Below are 17,574 nucleotides of genomic sequence, written 5' to 3' on the forward strand. Positions count from 1 at the left end.
CTAGAAATCTCTTGGACAAGTCCTTGTAGTTTTCTTGGAAAAAAAAATCGGAAGTGGTTTGCCTTCTTCCTATGGCTTAGAGAGAGTGACTGGTCCAAAGTCACACAGTTGGTGTCATGTTTAAGGCAGCACTAGAACTCATGGTCTCTTAGTTTCTAGCATGTTACCTTTAGCCACTACACCAAACTAGCTCTCAGCTGTGGGCTTTCGTAGCTGCAATATCCTAGCTGCTGTCCTCCTCCCAATAGTACTATTAACGAACAATCATGTGTAACTATTGCCAACATACATGAAAGAGCTTCAAGTCAATGGTTATCTAGATTGCAACTAACATGGAAAAAGGTGTATTAATCCTGGAGGATAGACAGACAATGAAATACTTGTTATGTTTTTTTAAAAAAGAAGATAGATTTGGCATGAAGAAAAATTTTCTCATTTATCACCTCTCTGAGCCAAAATTGCAGGAGACATTTTATCAGTTCCACTGTTCAGTTTTCTATGCTTCTGCATATTAGAATTGCTTTTAACTAATTTAAATTAAGATGAATGCTACATGGAACATCTCAAGCCTGTCATGCATAGAATTCTGGTCTGCATCCAAATGCTGTTAAATCTATTGAAATAACAATTACATGACAAAGCATTTAATTATTACTATTGCACAACAGGATATTCAGCAATTCCTGGGCCCTGTGTGAAGTTTAGCAATCTTGTGTTACTAGAATATATGATTTTCCTCTACTGATCCAACATAACTCTTAAATCAACAAAAATATAGTATGCCAGTTTCAGCTAGTGCTAGCATGACACACAAATGCTAGTAAGGAATGGGAATATTATCCTTATCTACCTATCTACCTATCTATCTATCAAATTTGTCATCGCCCATCTCCTCCGAATGGAGGGACTCTGGGTGGTTTACAACATAAAGCAATAACTATATAATAAAATATAGTATTTGTAATATATATATTACAATTACACTTAAAAATTACCTTTCATTTGCAAATAATCTTTAAAACTTTCTGCATACATACACTCATGGATTATACTGTATTCACCGATAAAATACAATTAATTATCCTTGTGTTACAATGCTATCTTTATGGTGCAGTGTAAGAGTACACTGTTATAGGTTTGGAGGAATTGATATCATATTGTACTGAAACCCTGGCCTGCTGTTTCGATTTTAGAGAAAGAAAAATAATTACTGATTTGGATTTTTTTTCCAATACTTAAGTATTAAAATATTGTCACATCTAAGAAAAATCATTTGTGGTTACAAGGAACCCACTGATGTTTTGCCAATATTATAATAGCAGGGTTAATGCTCATGCTACACTTTTAGGGTATAGCTCATGTAGCAGCTCATGCTACACTTTTAGGGTATAGAATATAAATATAAACAAGAACAGAAGCATATCAGCAGGGATGGGTCTGAAATGAAAGGATAGTTAGCATCTTCTTGAAATATTCATTTATTTATTAAATGGGACAATGCCAAAGAATGGCAACTGCCCATTTCATAGAACACAACCTCCCAACAAACACAGATATTAGAAAATAAACAGTGTCTACTTTGGACACATTATGTGAAGACCTAGCTCTCTGGAGAAAGCTCTAATGCTGGGAAAGATGGAAAGAAAGAGAAGAGGATGAGTAGCAGCAAGATCGATGGACTCAGGTACAATGGCGATGGGAGCACCATTGGAAGAGATGAAGGACCAGGTTAGGAACAGATCATCATGGAGAAAATCTATGTCTGTTGTCGCTAAGAGTCGACAGTGCCTTGATGGCATGTAATCATCAATCAATCAATCAATTGCTTACTAACCATCTAAATTGTTAACATCTAAATCATTTCATCTTCAGCAAAGGATCGTTACCTTGTCGTGGTGCTGGAGCTTGAGCACCTCAATGATGCCATGAGCTAAACCGTGAAGGGCCACCTGAGATGGGAAGGTCATGACAGAGAGGTCAGGCTAAATGCGATCCCTGGGGAAGGTAATGGCAACCCACCCCAGTATTCTTGCCATGAAAACTCAATGGATCAGTACAACCAGAGATATGTCGGTATACCATCGGAAGATGAGACCCCCAGGTCGGAAGATGGTCAAAATGCTACTGGAGAGGAACAGAGGATGAGTTCAACTAGCCCCAGACGTGATGACGCAGCTAGCTCAAAGCTGAAAGGACGGCTAGCGGCCGACAGTGCTGGTGGTGAACGGCGAATCCAATGTTCTAAGGATCAACACACCATTGGAACCTGGAATGTAGGATCTATGAGACAGGGCAAACTGGATGTGGTTATTGGTGAGATGTCAAGATTAAAGATAGACATTTTGGGCGTCAGTGAACTGAAATGGGCCACTTCACATCAAATGACCACCAGATATACTACTGTGGACAAGAGGACCACAGAAGAAATGGAGTAGCCTTCATAATTAATAGTAAAGTGGCTAAAGCAGTGCTTGGATACAATCCAAAAAACGACAGAATGATCTCAATTCGAATTCAGGGCAAGCCATCTAACATCACAGTGATCCAAATATACGCCCCAACCACAAATGCTGAAGAAGCTGAAGTAGAGCAGTTCTATGAGGATCTGCAGCACCTACTGGACAACACGCCTAAAAGAGATGTTATTTTCATCACAGGAGACTGGAATGCTAAGGTAGGCAGTCAAATGACACCTGGAATTACCGGTAAGTATGGCCTGGGAGAACAAAACGAAGCAGGACGTAGGCTGATAGAATTTTGCCAAGACAATTCACTCTGCATAACAAACACTCTCTTCCAACAACCTAAGAGACGGCTTTATACATGGACTTCACCAGATGGACAACACCGAAATCAGATTGACTACATCCTTTGCAGCCAAAGGTGGCGGACATCTGTACAGTCGGTAAAAACAAGACCTGGAGCTGACTGTAGTTCAGATCATGAACTTCTTCTTGCACAATTTAGGATCAGACTAAAGCAATTAGGGAAGACCCACAGATCAGCTAGATATGAGCTCACTAATATTCCTAAGGATTATGCAGTGGAGGTGAAGAATCGATTTAAGGGACTGGACTTAGTAGATAGGGTCCCAGAAGAACTCTGGACAGAAGTTTGCAGCATTGTTCAGGAGGCGGCAACAAAATACATCCCAAAGAAAGAGAAAACCAAGAAGGCAAAATGGCTGTCTGCTGAGACACTAGAAGTAGCCCAAGAAAGAAGGAAAGCAAAAGGCAACAGTGATAGGGGGAGATATGCCCAATTAAATGCAAAATTCCAGAGGTTAGCCAGAAGAGATAAGGAATTATTTTTAAACAAGCAATGCGTGGAAGTGGAAGAAGACAATAGAATAGGAAGGACAAGAGACCTCTTCCAGAAAATTAGAAACATCGGAGGTAAATTCCAGGCCAAAATGGGTATGATCAAAAACAAAGATGGCAAGGACCTAACAGAAGAAGAAGAGATCAAGAAAAGGTGGCAAGAATATACAGAAGACCTGTATAGGAAGGATATCAATATCGGGGATAGCTTTGACGGTGTGGTCAGTGAGCTAGAGCCAGACATCCTGAAGAGTGAGGTTGAGTGGGCCTTAAGAAGCATTGCTAATAACAAGGCAGCAGGAGACGACGGCATCCCAGCTGAACTGTTCAAAATCTTGCAAGATGATGCTGTCAAGGTAATGCATGCTATATGCCAGCAAATTTGGAAAACACAAGAATGGCCATCAGATTGGAAAAAATCAACTTATATCCCCATACCAAAAAAGGGAAACACTAAAGAATGTTCAAACTATCGAACAGTGGCACTCATTTCACATGCCAGTAAGGTAATGCTCAAGATCCTGCAAGGTAGACTTCAGCAGTTCATGGAGCGAGAATTGCCAGATGTACAAGCTGGGTTTAGAAAAGGCAGAGGAACTAGAGACCAAATTGCCAATATCCGCTGGATAATGGAAAAAGCCAGGGAGTTTCAGAAAAACATCTATTTTTGTTTTATTGACTATTCTAAAGCCTTTGACTATGTGGCTTGAGGAATCTAAGGCTGGAGTTAAAATCTCTGGAAGAAACATTAACAATCTCAGATATGCAGATGATACTACTTTGATGGCTGAAAGTGAAGAGGAACTGAGGAGCCTTATGATGAAGGTGAAAGAAGAAAGTGCAAAAGCTGGCTTGCAGCTAAACCTCAAAAAAACCAAGATTATGGCAACCAGCTTGATTGATTACTGGCAAATAGAGGGAGAAAATGTAGAAGCGGTGAAAGACTTTGTATTCCTAGGTGCAAAGATTACTGCAGATGCTGACTGCAGTCAGGAAATCAGAAGACGCTTAATGCTTGGGAGAAGAGCAATGACAAATCTCGATAAAATAGTTAAGGGCAGAGACATCACACTGACAACAAAGGTCAGCATAGTTAAAGCAATGGTGTTCCCCATAGTAACATATGGCTGCGAGAGCTGGACCATAAGGAAGGCTGAGAGAAGGAAGATAGATGCTTTGGAACTGTGGTGTTGGAGGAAAATTCTGAGAGTGCCTTGGACTGCAAGAAGATCAAACCAGTCCATCCTCCAGGAAATAAAGCCAGACTGCTCACTTGAGGGAATGATATTAAAGGCAAAACGGAAATACTTTGGCCACATAATGAGAAGACAGGACACCCTGGAGAAGATGCTGATGCTAGGGAGAGTGGAGGGCAAAAGGAAGAGGGGCCGATCAAGGGCAAGATGGATGGATGATATTCTAGAGGTGACGGACTCGTCCCTGGGGGAGCTGGGGGTGTTGACGACCGACAGGAAGCTCTGGCGTGGGCTGGTCCATGAAGTCACAAAGAGCCGGAAGCGACTAAACGAATAAACAACAACAACAAATCATTTCATAATTCTGAGTCCATTGCATATACTGAATAGGGACTGGAACCTAGTCTAACTTTGCTGCTTAGATATTGATACTGTACATTCACTAGGGTTGTGCTTTGCAAAACAGGGGTGCATATGTAGCAGTTGTCTGAAACTGCATAAACCAAGTACATCTTTCCCAGAATCTTGCTGCATCTGCAAAGGGCAGTGACACAACCCCAGGAAAAGATGCAGCTGCTTTAAGAAGTTGTACTTTGGTGCCACCAGTGTCCCTGTGCACTCCAAAACAACTTTTGCCCTTTGAATCCAAGTGCTGCACAGATCAAATGACTTCAGGGATTATCTGGAAGAGTTGTACAGACAGAGTATTTCAGCTAATACTCAATTTGTACCAATTGGTGGAGCATGTACTGATGTCAGCCAGCAGGTATCACTGTACTTTCCTCATGATGTGTTGAATGGATTCCAGTAGGATGGACTAATAAAAGGATTACCTTGAGGCCATCTAAATTGCAATGCAAGTAACCCAATCCAGACTAGTTAGATAAAACCACCCTGTTTTACATTTATCAGAATAATCAGGTCTTTCAAATAAGCTGTTACATGCACCTTTATGGCTGGTAGATCAACATAGTAACAAGGGTCCTAAAATCGGCAATACACAAATGCTCAAATTATCATTTAGACTAAATTCCTTTATTTTCCAATATTGGAAGTCAACTCGGAGGTCTAATAAACAAGAATAAACAAGGGAGCTTTAATTTATGTCTTTAATCATAAATAATTTCTATATTAATTCCATACCACTTAGCGATAGCAAAAGCAGCATTTAGAGGTTATGCTGCTCTCATGTGCAGTATAATTAAACTGAAAAGTAAGATGAAGTTTCTTAAAAATCAGCTCGCTCAACCTGTTGTAATCCAGATGTGTTAGCTTTGTTGGTTCGGAATTCTGGGAGTTGTAGTCCCAACACATATGGAGGACAACAGATTGGGGAAACCTGAGTTAACATAATTGAACTAAAGATTCATTTAATCCATTAGTCTACAACTGGGAATCGCTATTAAGTTGTACATATGGCCAAATCTGGCAGTTTTATATTTTAAAACATTTGCATTATTTAAGCACAGTTTCTTTCAATTCCATTTTTAGAATCATCTACAAGTTTTAAAAATATGTATTTTTCACCAATATACATCACAAAATGTGGGGAATTGTTAAAATCGATGCATTACTGTATTCTGATCTGCATAGTAGTATAGGAAGTAAGAATAGATACATGTAAAAGCCATTGGAACATTGTTAGACCTTCTATCCTTATTAGACCACATTCTGACTGAAGACAGTTACAGTAACAAAATTAGAGGAAGGAAGGCTAGTGAAGACTATCCCAGAAGCCTTTTTCAGCTGGACTCTTCCCTCGATATCTGTTAGGCCTACTGATAAGAATTTGGCAGTGATTCACAGAAACTGGATTAAATAGATCTTAGAATCATACCTGACTTAAGCATCTCAGACATACAACACAGCACAGATAGATAACGACTTTCACTCCATACTAGGATGAAACCACTTCAGACAGTTGATTGCCCTCTGTCAGCATGAAATGCACCCATTTAAGTTTGATAAAGGCACAAGCCCTTCCTGTTATTTATCGCTAATATCTTAAATCTCTAGTAGCATAGTATATCATTGGTAAATAGTTTCTGTGCAGCTATTATAACTAATAAGTAACAAAGCCATGCCTCTATGGACTTTGGAGGCATTGAACATTTCTGTCAATTGCATGTTGGTGGTACATGTTCTACTGGACAAGGAAGTATAAAAACTTATTTGCAAAGCTGAGAACATAAATTATATCTCCTCAGCAAGTGGGCCCAATAGCCTGGGATTGAAAGAAGCAAAGAATAATGCTGTCCTTTTCTTAGGATTGATAGTAACTGGTACTTCATACCTTGAAGGACTATGCTAGGATACTGATATATAAAACAATAACTTACACCCTCCTCCCCCACCTATGGCAGAATCTAAGACTACTTCCTAGAATATGCTAATGATAAATCACTCTCCATTAATCAGTTTCTAGGAGCAGATGTTCATCATCTGTTGGGAAAGAAGACCCATTAGAATAAGATGAAAGAGAAAAAAATTCTTAATTTTGTTATCCTAGTTCTCAGAACTGAAAACAGTGAGTGGGAAAGCTCTGACATGAACATTCATAAATTTATATGCAGAGTAAGAAGTGGAAAAACAAGAGCTGAAACAATTATTCATGCAGACTTTGCTCAGCAATGCAAATAAGTGCTATAATGAGATGGCATGGGCAGCCTATCCAGGCTATGATACATGACTTTCCACAATTCTTTGCTATCTTTCACTCTTATAAAAAAAATAAAATGTATTTTGCCATCTCACACAAAAGAAGTACCCTTTACCACTTCATCTGACTGAGATTCATTAATTCATTTCCCCCCTATCCATATAGGTTTCCCCCCCATTAATATGCATACTGCCTTCAAAGAGCCATAATGCCTCTATGAGGGAATTGTGTATGTCACCATAAGATACATGATCAATCAGATGCAGTCAGAACAAAACAGTTTTCTAATATCTGTAGACAAGCATTTATTTGCAGAATAAAGGAAAGCACAAGTCAAGCTGGCTGGGAAATATTGCAAGCCTTAGTCCCAATATATTCTAAATGTACATTTGGGAAGTCTGTTCTATATGTACCCAGGACATGACAGCCCTTCCTCCAATGCCTTCACATAACTCTGTTGCAAGTATTCCAATCCGTATTAATTTTCATGCCAATTTTCATTTCAGTCTTAAATAGGCAAGGAGTCAGAGCACTGAATGGCCTCCTCACTATGACAGAGCCAATTTTAGACAAAAGCCCTTAGCTATTCCAATATCAGACCTTAATCTGTGACTGGTTTCTTTCCATTCAGCTTTCTCACCCTGAGGCCCTGAAGACAACTCTGTACATGTAAGGTACAGAAGACTTTAGGGACTTTGGATCATTGTGCTGGATCAGGTCAAAGACATATCAAACACAGTATTCTGTTCCCATGGGGACTGATCAGATGCCTGCAAAAAACCAACATGCAACTGCCAAGCACAATAACATCCTGTTCCTGCTCCCAGCAACTGATTTTGAGATAAATACTGCTTTAGTTATGGATGAAAATACATATCCATCATGCCCAGTGGCCACCAATGCTAGTCTTATTTTCATAAATTGGTTTAATCCCATTTTAAAATTAAAATTTAAAGTTAGTAGCCATTGCCAACCTCTTGAGGTAGCACGTTCCACAATTTAAGTATGTAGAACTGCATGTTTTGCTATTCCAACTATTTGTAAAGAATTTTTTTTCTGGTACTTTCTCCAAACATACAGTATATAAGTTTCCATATTCATATTAACATTCTCCCTCCTCTTTGTTTCAAAGGTAAGAAGACCCAGCATTTTGCAGCATTTCCTCATGGCAGAGCTGCTTCAGCTTTTTGAACATTTGGATTCCCCACCCTGTCCATTTAAAGAAATGACTGGGATGTAAGGAACCCTTCATAGCTGTTTTTGTAGAAGGATAGTCAGAAAAGTTCACAAAAAAATCTTTAGTATCTCTTGGCTTGGCAAATACTATGATTCTCTTCTCTGGTTCAAAAGCAATACATCAGCTACACTGTGCAAAGAACGAGCCACATATGGCGGTACAAAGCCTCCTAGGCAACTCCCACTTTGCTGGGATAAAGGACAAGTGAAATTTTCTGCTATATAACTCCTATCAGGAAGTCATAAGGAGGTGGGTGGGAAATAGAACCATCACATTCACACCCTGTCTCCCAAAGTGTCAACTTTTCTCACCCTTCAGCTCAAATGTACAGCTTGCCATGTCAAGGAGATCTCACTGAACAGAACCAGATAAATGTTGTAACATATGGCAGCCACCAGAAAAAATATTTCAAGAATGGAAGCAAGGTCAGCAACTCATTGATAACAGTTTTTTTGTCTACCAAAACCTACTGAGTGGTACCACTGGCTCAAAGACAAGGAAAGGTCAGCTATGTTGCATGTTTCAAATTTCTATCTAAAGTCTATTTAATTCAAACTTTCTGACTGACAAAAAAAAGTGAAATGCACCCATTATGAGAGTGTTTCTTCTTTCACTGTTTTCCAGCTGACCTTTTATTATTCATACCTTCCTAAGCCTTTTATTAAATCCATAAATCCTCTGCAGCTCTTCCCAAAGCTCTTGAAATAATTGGGAAATAAACACCAACAAGTACATCTCATCCTCAGCAACAGCACACTGAAATATGTATGTATGTCTGTGTGTGTGCGTCCACATGCACAACACACATGAGCTGCATTACAAAACGGTTCATCTCATGAATCCCTTTTCCTATGAAGAGAGAGCAGACCATTTTGTTTTGGAAGAATACAGATTACTTTGTCCACTCCTCCTTGGCCTCCACATAAAGCTATAACTTAACAGTATTGAACTCTGTGGGACAAGAACTAATAATAGTGGTTGAGAGACTTTTCTATTATATTTCTTATTTATGGATCATGACTATAAAAGAAGACATATGAACCGAGAGAAAAACTCTCAAATTCAGATGGTAGAAATCCATTGGAGAGCTGGAACATAAGACTATGCTGTAGCTCTAAGTTATATGTTAAATGAATAGCATAGCAAAATTTATACTTCATCCATATGAGGGTGATAATAAATAAATACTCCCAAAGGCTTTCTGGAATGAATGTACAATTCAACAGAACTTTATAATGTACTTGCAAGGTGATTTATTTACTTGATTTTGCTTCACAGCCACTGTTTGATTTATTTATTTATTTTAAAATCAATCCAACTTCACAAGCATTCAGTAAAGCTGCCATTTAAAAGGTAAAGGTATTAAAGGTAATACGACATTATCTGAACACTTTGTTTTCAATAGTGGTCTTTTGTAAGTACCATGAATATTCAAAAGCAAAAGTATTTTTATGCAGTATAAGACAGTCTAGTAAAATTGACCTCCCTGCGGAATTAATGTTCTCCTGCTGGCTGCCAATTGGGCTTTCAGAGGTTGGAAATTTCATAGACACATTTCAGTTATTTGCAAAAATTAGATATAGCATCAGTAGAGGGACACAGTACATTTAATCCTAACAACTGCCTGCTTACTACATATATAACCTCAGAGAGACTTACACAACAAAATGCCTTTAGAGCTGGCTATTTCTCTTTTCCTCCTCTCTCAACTTTCCCCAAACTTTCATATGCAGGCCTTAAGAAGCCCCCTTAGTTGGGATAAGGCGATAAGTGAGAATTTATTTTTCCCAAATGGCTGTTGCATTTTAAGGATAACCTTTGTATAGTTTCTAAACATTAAGGTCCTCTTGAGGAACCACGTTTGCAATGGGCCTTTTTCCTAACAAAGGGTGAAATGTACTCAGCATTCTTGCCAGAAACATTTATTTATTAATCAAATTTGTGTAGCCACCCATCTCACAGAAAAGTGACTCTGGGTGGCTCACAACAATCCAATAAAACAACACATACATAAACAATCAATATAAAAAAATATAAAAATCAATATTAAAAGATAAAAAGATGATTAAAAAAACAAATATACAAACTGTATGCAAGAGAGAATAAGGATAGCTAACTCGGCAATGGAGCCATCTAAGCATGTCTTCAGTTCGCTGGGAGCCCCAGGCCTGGTGACATAACCAGGTCTTGAGGGACTTCCAAAAGGTCAAAAGTGATGGAGCTAATTTAATATTGGGGGAGGAATGTTCCACAAGGCACATGCCACAGCAGAGAAGGCCCAACGCCTGGGACCCACCAAATGCAGGTCCCTCAGCATGCCTTCTCTGCTAGATCTGATGGGGCAGGCTGATATAATTGGAGAGATTCGTGTATACACCATAAAATAGGAGTAATAAAAAGCAATACAGAGATATCATTGTCCCTTATGTCAAGTAGGATGGACAACTGTTTTTGACAAGTTGCTGCTCCATTTCTTATTGTGGATAAAAGTTGCAATGGGCATGGTCATATCATACATATGGTCAGGATCTATTTCTTTTCCAATGTTTTTTTTGGGGGGGGGTTGAGGAGAATGGGGTGTTGTCATGGTTCCTGTTTCAATATTCCTGTGAACATTGTAACTAGTTCCCATGCCATGCTGGTGTTGACACTTGTTACTGTTTGGGAGGGGGTTGCTCTTGTTTTTTGTAGCAGGCACTGATGTAAGAGACTTTGGAATGTCTATTTGGGTTATCTCGCCTGTTCAAGGACACTTTCCCAAAGACCAGCAGGAACTGTTAGGAACACCTGCAGGCTGCAGGGAGTGGACTCTTTCTGACTCTGGGGGGAGGGACTGGAACTGTTTAAGCTTTGTTTGAAAGGCCCGCGCTTTTGCCATTCTCAGCTTTGCTCTTGAACTCGCATACTATCCAGTAATAAATCAGATATCCATAAGCTTCTTGTGTGAGTCTGGTTGGAAACTTGGGTAGGTGTTCATCACAGGTGTTTTCTTTATTATTAAAACCTTGTGATTGTATTTTTTTGTTTCTGTAATTCCTACCTCAAAGGTCACAGGTTGCCCAACCTTATATGGACTTTATAGCAGAACCAGAGAACACATGCTCACTAAATATTTTGGATTTCAAGTCCTAATTACCCAAGTCAGCTTTTCTAATGAGGAAGAATTGTGGACATTGTAATCCAAAACACCTGCAGACTAGGTTGTCTCCCCTGATCTACAAATTTTGTATACTGATGTCTGTCCTGTGTTTTATCATATTACCCATGTGGGTAACTGATGCAAATAAATGTGTTATGGATGAAGAGATATGAGAGAAAGTGAAAGTGATGGCTAGTAGGGAATTTTTTTTATAAAAGTTGGATTTAACAGTAATTATCCCCTTTTATTATTCTCTCATGATATATGATTCAATAATATATTCATGATCAACACAGATCCACCCTTCACTCAATGTAGCTTTAAATTTCTTCACAGTAAAATTGGCATTTCTCTGATATATCATGTTCCCAGAGTGCTGAATAAGTCAGAATATATGCATAAAGTTGTATTAATCAGCTCCTAAAGTAGCACAGACATACATATCTATGTAGCCTTATATGTAGTGACATAAAAGACAATCTTTTTCAATAACTTGCTTGTGTGTGAATGGATCCTATGAAGAACTCAGTGTAGAAAATGTTGACATTATCCTGGTTAGAATTTTTTTTCTTAAAATATTGGCAATCTTAGAATCCTTGGAAGGATTTTTAGGCCATCAAGTTCAACCGAGGTGCAAGAATCCAAATTAAGCCATCCCAGACAAGTGGCTGTCCAGTTTCTACTTCAACATTTCCAATAAATGGAAGCCTCCTGTCTCCCTCAGTAATTGGTCCCACTGTTAAACTATTACTGCCATTAGGAACTTTTTCCTAACATTCAAAGTAGAATCTTCCTTCCTGTAATTTATTCCATGTCCTGTACTTTGAGATGATAAAATACAGGTCATGACCTTCTTCAGTGAAGTGCCCCTTGAGGTACTTGAAAAGAACAATCACACACTCCTTCAGTCATCTTTTCTCTTTTCTCTTTCTAATTTTATGTATCTAAATTTTATTAAAAGTTTTAAAGAGAACATACAAACTTATACAAACCAATACAGAATAAAGAGAACAAAAAAGAAAGAAAAAGAAAAAAGAAATGATAGAAGTGTAGAAAGAAAGAATAAAAAGAAATAGAAGAAGCTTCCAATTTCCTTTGCAGCAAAGTATGATTACAAAGTTAACTCTTACTCTATGATTTAAAAAAAAGCTCACTTTTTTCTATCATCCAGTTTTTCCCCCTAATCATCAAAACTGCAAGTCATAAATGCATTTTTTCCTTTTCATGCAAAATGGCTATAAGGGGTTTCCAGTCATCCATAAATGTAGATATTGTCTTTCCTCTGGTCAAGGACGCTAGCCTTTTCTCAAGGCTAAACATATCCAGTTTCCTCTTCTTAAATCCCTTGAGAGATTTAGTTTCCAAATATCTGAGCAATCTCATTTTGATTATTTGTACCTGTTATCAGCTGCTTAATCTTTCTTAAAATCTGGCACCCAAAATTGGGCACTATACCTGAGATGGATCTCACTAATACAGAATATGCTGGAACTATTACTTTCTATGATTTGGAAATTACATTTGTGTTGTTACATCCTAACATTGCATTTTTCTGTTTGGCAACAACATCACACTGCTAACTCACATGTGACTTGTGATCTACTTCAGTATTGGGATCATTTTTAAAGGTAAAGGTAAAGGTTTCCCTTGACGTAAAGTCCAGTCGAATCCGACTCTAGGGGGCGGTGCTCATCTCCGTTTCTAAGCCATGGAGCCGGCGTTGTCATAGACACTTCCGGGTCATGTGGCCAGCATGACTCACGGAACGCCGTTACCTTCCCGCCGAAGCGGTACCTATTGATCTACTCACATTTGCATGTTTTCGAACTGCTAGGTGAGCAGAAGCTGGGACGAACAACGGGAGCTCACCCCGCCGCGCGGTTTCGAACCGCCGACCTTCCGATCGACAGCTCAGTGGTTTAACCCGCAGCGCCACCGCGTCCCTTTTACACACTGCCTAACTAGATATTCTTCATCTTATATCTGTACATGTTTCTTCTTAACTCTAAGTAATGGGTACACAACATACGGTCCTCCAGATGTTGCTGAAGTACATACTGGCCATTCTGACAGGAGCTGTTGGGGATTGTATTTCAGCAACCTCTGAAGGGCCATTATGTACCCACGCCCTAAGTGCATTTGCCATTTGATTCTGTTATTCAGCTGACATAGTCAAGACTTTTTTCCCCCATCAGCTACTACATTAGCTCTCCCTACCCAATTTTGTATCACTTTCCGATATTATAAGCGTTTCATCCTGCTTTTTATTGAAATGATGAATACAAATGTTGAATAATTCCAAGACCAGGAATAAGCTCTGTGGCACCTACTTGTTATATCACCCTAGTTTGATGAGGAACCATTGTGGAGCACCCTTTGATTAAAGTTTTCATGCCAGCTATTGAACCCAGTATCCAGTAAATAAATATGTCATCATGTTTATATAGAGATAGTTTGCTATTCAAAATGTAATGGGGTACTTTGTTAAATGCTTTGCTGACATCAAGATGAATTATACTGACACCAGGGGTGTCTGCAGTGATGGACATGACACAGCAATTGAAGACCTGCCCATTTTTTACATGCATTGCACATACATAAAAAGGGGTGGTGCTTTGCCCAGTCATTGTCATGAGTAATGATGGAGAGCAGGAAGGGGCTCCCATCCAAGGTGGAAAACGCATGCGTAGTACTGAGGAATTAAGCAGCCATTCAAAGAGACACAGATCAGGCCCACCTTAGCTTTTGGGGTTTATATGTATGGGTTTTTCCCACGCTTATTCAGTTTGTTAGGATTCTGTTTATGTAGCAGTAATAAACACTAGAGAACTACTCCTCGTCTCAGTGTGATTCTCACTGTTAGGACAGTCATGCCCACTATTTTGAAGCTAAAGACCACTGCTGAAGAAGGCCCTGGCCCACAAAGTTGCCACAGTCTATTAAGGAAGTTACCATTCCAAAACATGAAATAAGATTAGTCTGAAAAAAAAACTTGTTCTAGACAAATCCACACTGGCTTCTAGTAGTCACTGCATTATTTTCAAGGTGCTTATATTCTCTACTCTACAACCTTTGCAGGTATTAGTTTTCCAGGTCTTCCCTCTCCCCATTTTGCAGATAGAGAGAACATTTTCTTGCCTGTAGATATCTGGTATGCCATTCAGTCTTCAGGATTTTTCATGGACTATAAGCAATTTCCTTCAAAACCTTTCACCATTTGTGCACTCATTTCCCTTGCTTTTTTTTTTTTTGCTTGACAGAATTGTTTGTGATTACACTTTCAGTATCATTTTTTTTAGGAAGTCCCACTGGTTTTGAGCTCCTTCTCCCATGAGCTTTTCCTGCGACAGAATCTTGCTTTCTGCATTATTATCCTGAGGTGATTAAGATTGGGTTTTTGAAGATCAAAGTACACACTGTGATCACATTTTAGTTTCCCTTAAATTCAAGAATCTAACATTAAAGTTGACTTTCTACCATAGTTCTTACTACTTGCACTTTGTCTGCTAATGCCCCTTCTCTGTGTACAGATTGGACACTGACTGCCTTATATTTCTTTCAGAGTTTCTGAAACAATATCTGCTTGTTACAGACATGGTGTTAGATAAACTACAGCATATGACAGCAAAATAGAGGGATTGTCCTAAGGAAAAATGTACTTATTATCATTCATATTGGCACTTTTCAAAGTCAACATTCAACGCTGAAATACAATGGGACTGGTAGATATCCTGGCTCAAGATGCTGTAAAAGAACTGGGCAGATCTGCTTTTCAGGTCTGATAAAAAAGCTGAATAATGACAGCTTGCTTGACAAAGGTTCCTAACTATAGTAAGTATATGAGAGAAGGAAAACAAGGCTGGTAAGAAATATATAATGTGGCATTTCATATTGATACAAGAATTCATGTACTTTAATAATCTCCACATTGATATTCTATTTAAATTCCTAGCATTCTGGAAAGTAGTTATTACATTTTTTTTAAAGCAGGCATTAACCCATAATCCAGCAGGGACCGTGTGGTTACTGTGGGTTATGTTTTGCTGTGGGTTATGTTTCATTTCAAATTGGGTTAATTTTTGTGGGGAGTTGATGGGTGTCAGGGAAATTTTATATTGCTATTTTAAACTCCTGGACTAGTTTGAGTGGATAGTATAAAAAGTTGTTACTTTGTAACTTAAAAATAAACAAACAAGTGCTATTGTCCAGGAGTACCACTTTCTTCCTGGGAATAAATAAGTACAGAGTTAGATACTTCATATTTATGTATCAAAGAGAGTAACTTTTAATCTTCTCTTACATGAAGAAATGTTTTCTATAAATTGGAACTGAACATGTAGCCGAAGCCCATTCATCATTTAACAGAAAATCATATTATGTAATAGAGCATTTACTAGGTTGGTTGATAGCTTAATTTCACTATTACATTATGTAGTAACTACAATTAATATCAAGGTATTTTGTCAAGCTGACAAAAAATAACTTCGTAAAATTTTTAATATTATAATCTAAAACCAGGTAAGGTTTCTGCAGCCAGCCCCAAGTACTAAATACAAACATTTAACTAATGGATGCAAAGATTCTCCTTTTTCTAGTAATAATCTATAATTTGACATCTGTAGTATTTTGGTCCCTTAAGTCCTAGTTACTGTCTGTGAGAGTTAATTTATTCTTGGATGCATCTCTCTCTCTCTATGGCAGCTATTCCACATGTCCTGATAAGCTCAAGGCCAAACTCTGTTTGAAACTAAATAGCTTTGAATCAAGGACAGTGGTAGGCTGTTTACTCAATTGTTAACTCTAGGAAGAACAGAGAATACAAATGAGAAATTATTTAAACTGTTGGATTTTGACTCTGCTTCTCATGAGAACAATGTTTATACTACTCATATGTGTTATCTCAAAATATGTGTCTATTTTCCCATTTTCAGGCAGGACTCTTATTATTATACCAATCCATGCATCCAAGTAAGCTCCCTGAAGAAATCCTATTGCTAGATTGTACAGAGTAAGAAAAATACACTAAATCAGAGGTAGGCAACCTCTTTTATGTCAGTGGGCACACTAGACGCCACTCATGACCCTTTCAGAATTACAGCTACCAGGAAGAAAGTTTTGGGATTCACTAACAGGGCTACCATACATAGCCAGTTACAAAACCAGAAGGAAAACTGGTGTGATTGCATCTAAGTTAAAGCTCTTTACTGCCTTGCCAAAGCTGGAATGTAGCTACCTACCATACTTATTTTCTAAGAATGCCTGTGGATCTTATGGGGGCCCAAATGAAAATAGGAGTGATACCAGAGGTTGATACCTCATTTCTGCACTGTTATCAGCTTTCCACAAATTTTTTTAGTCAAAAGAAGCTTTAAAAAATTAGTGTGGAAGAGAGCTTGGTATTATTCATTTCTGTTTACTATTGATGAGTATACTTCTGGAACTTTAAGTATTCCTGTTTCTTCATTATATGTGAAAATTATGTCACAGTTTGATCAAAGCTAAATAATTTTTGGAAATCACCAGTAGTTACATGCAGCCGCTTTGGCTGAATATTGGCTCTATTCTTTATAGAGAATATTCTCTGAGAAAACATACTTCCTGAGATTCTCATCTTTTCTCATCTTAATAAAACAAATATAATTTATATGAGAATGCTGCATATGAGCCATTTTACTCTTCCCAGGATCCTATAACACACAAAGTCAAATGCAGTCTCTTTGGTGTTGTCTTAGTATGAACTTAGACATTATGGTAAATCATGGCTTATGCTATGTGTGAATCCAAATATACTGAGTAATAACTCAGTAAGTGATGGTTAAAATAAAAATGGCTTAGCATAATAGCACTGCAGCCATTGCAACTGGAATAAATTACTATGGTTATGTAATTTCTAGGACTGTCCAATGCTTTAGCTTTGATTTAGAAGATCTGCTTTGGAAGATGCAGGAGCAGCAACACAGTACTTGACATCAGCTCATTAAACCAGACACATCTGTCTCCAGGAATGCACAGATGTTACAGGA

General features: G+C 38.3%; 1 protein-coding gene across 1 annotated transcript in view; it reads right to left on the reverse strand.

Annotated features, from left to right (window-relative positions):
- Positions 1–17,574, reverse strand: part of SPOCK1 (SPARC (osteonectin), cwcv and kazal like domains proteoglycan 1) — a 532,754-nt gene that overhangs the window by 272,422 nt on the left and 242,758 nt on the right. The gene's annotated exons all lie outside the window — the stretch shown is intronic.

Source organism: Candoia aspera, chromosome 2, assembly GCF_035149785.1.
Source record: "Candoia aspera isolate rCanAsp1 chromosome 2, rCanAsp1.hap2, whole genome shotgun sequence".
Classification (NCBI taxonomy): Eukaryota; Metazoa; Chordata; class Lepidosauria; order Squamata; family Boidae; genus Candoia; species Candoia aspera.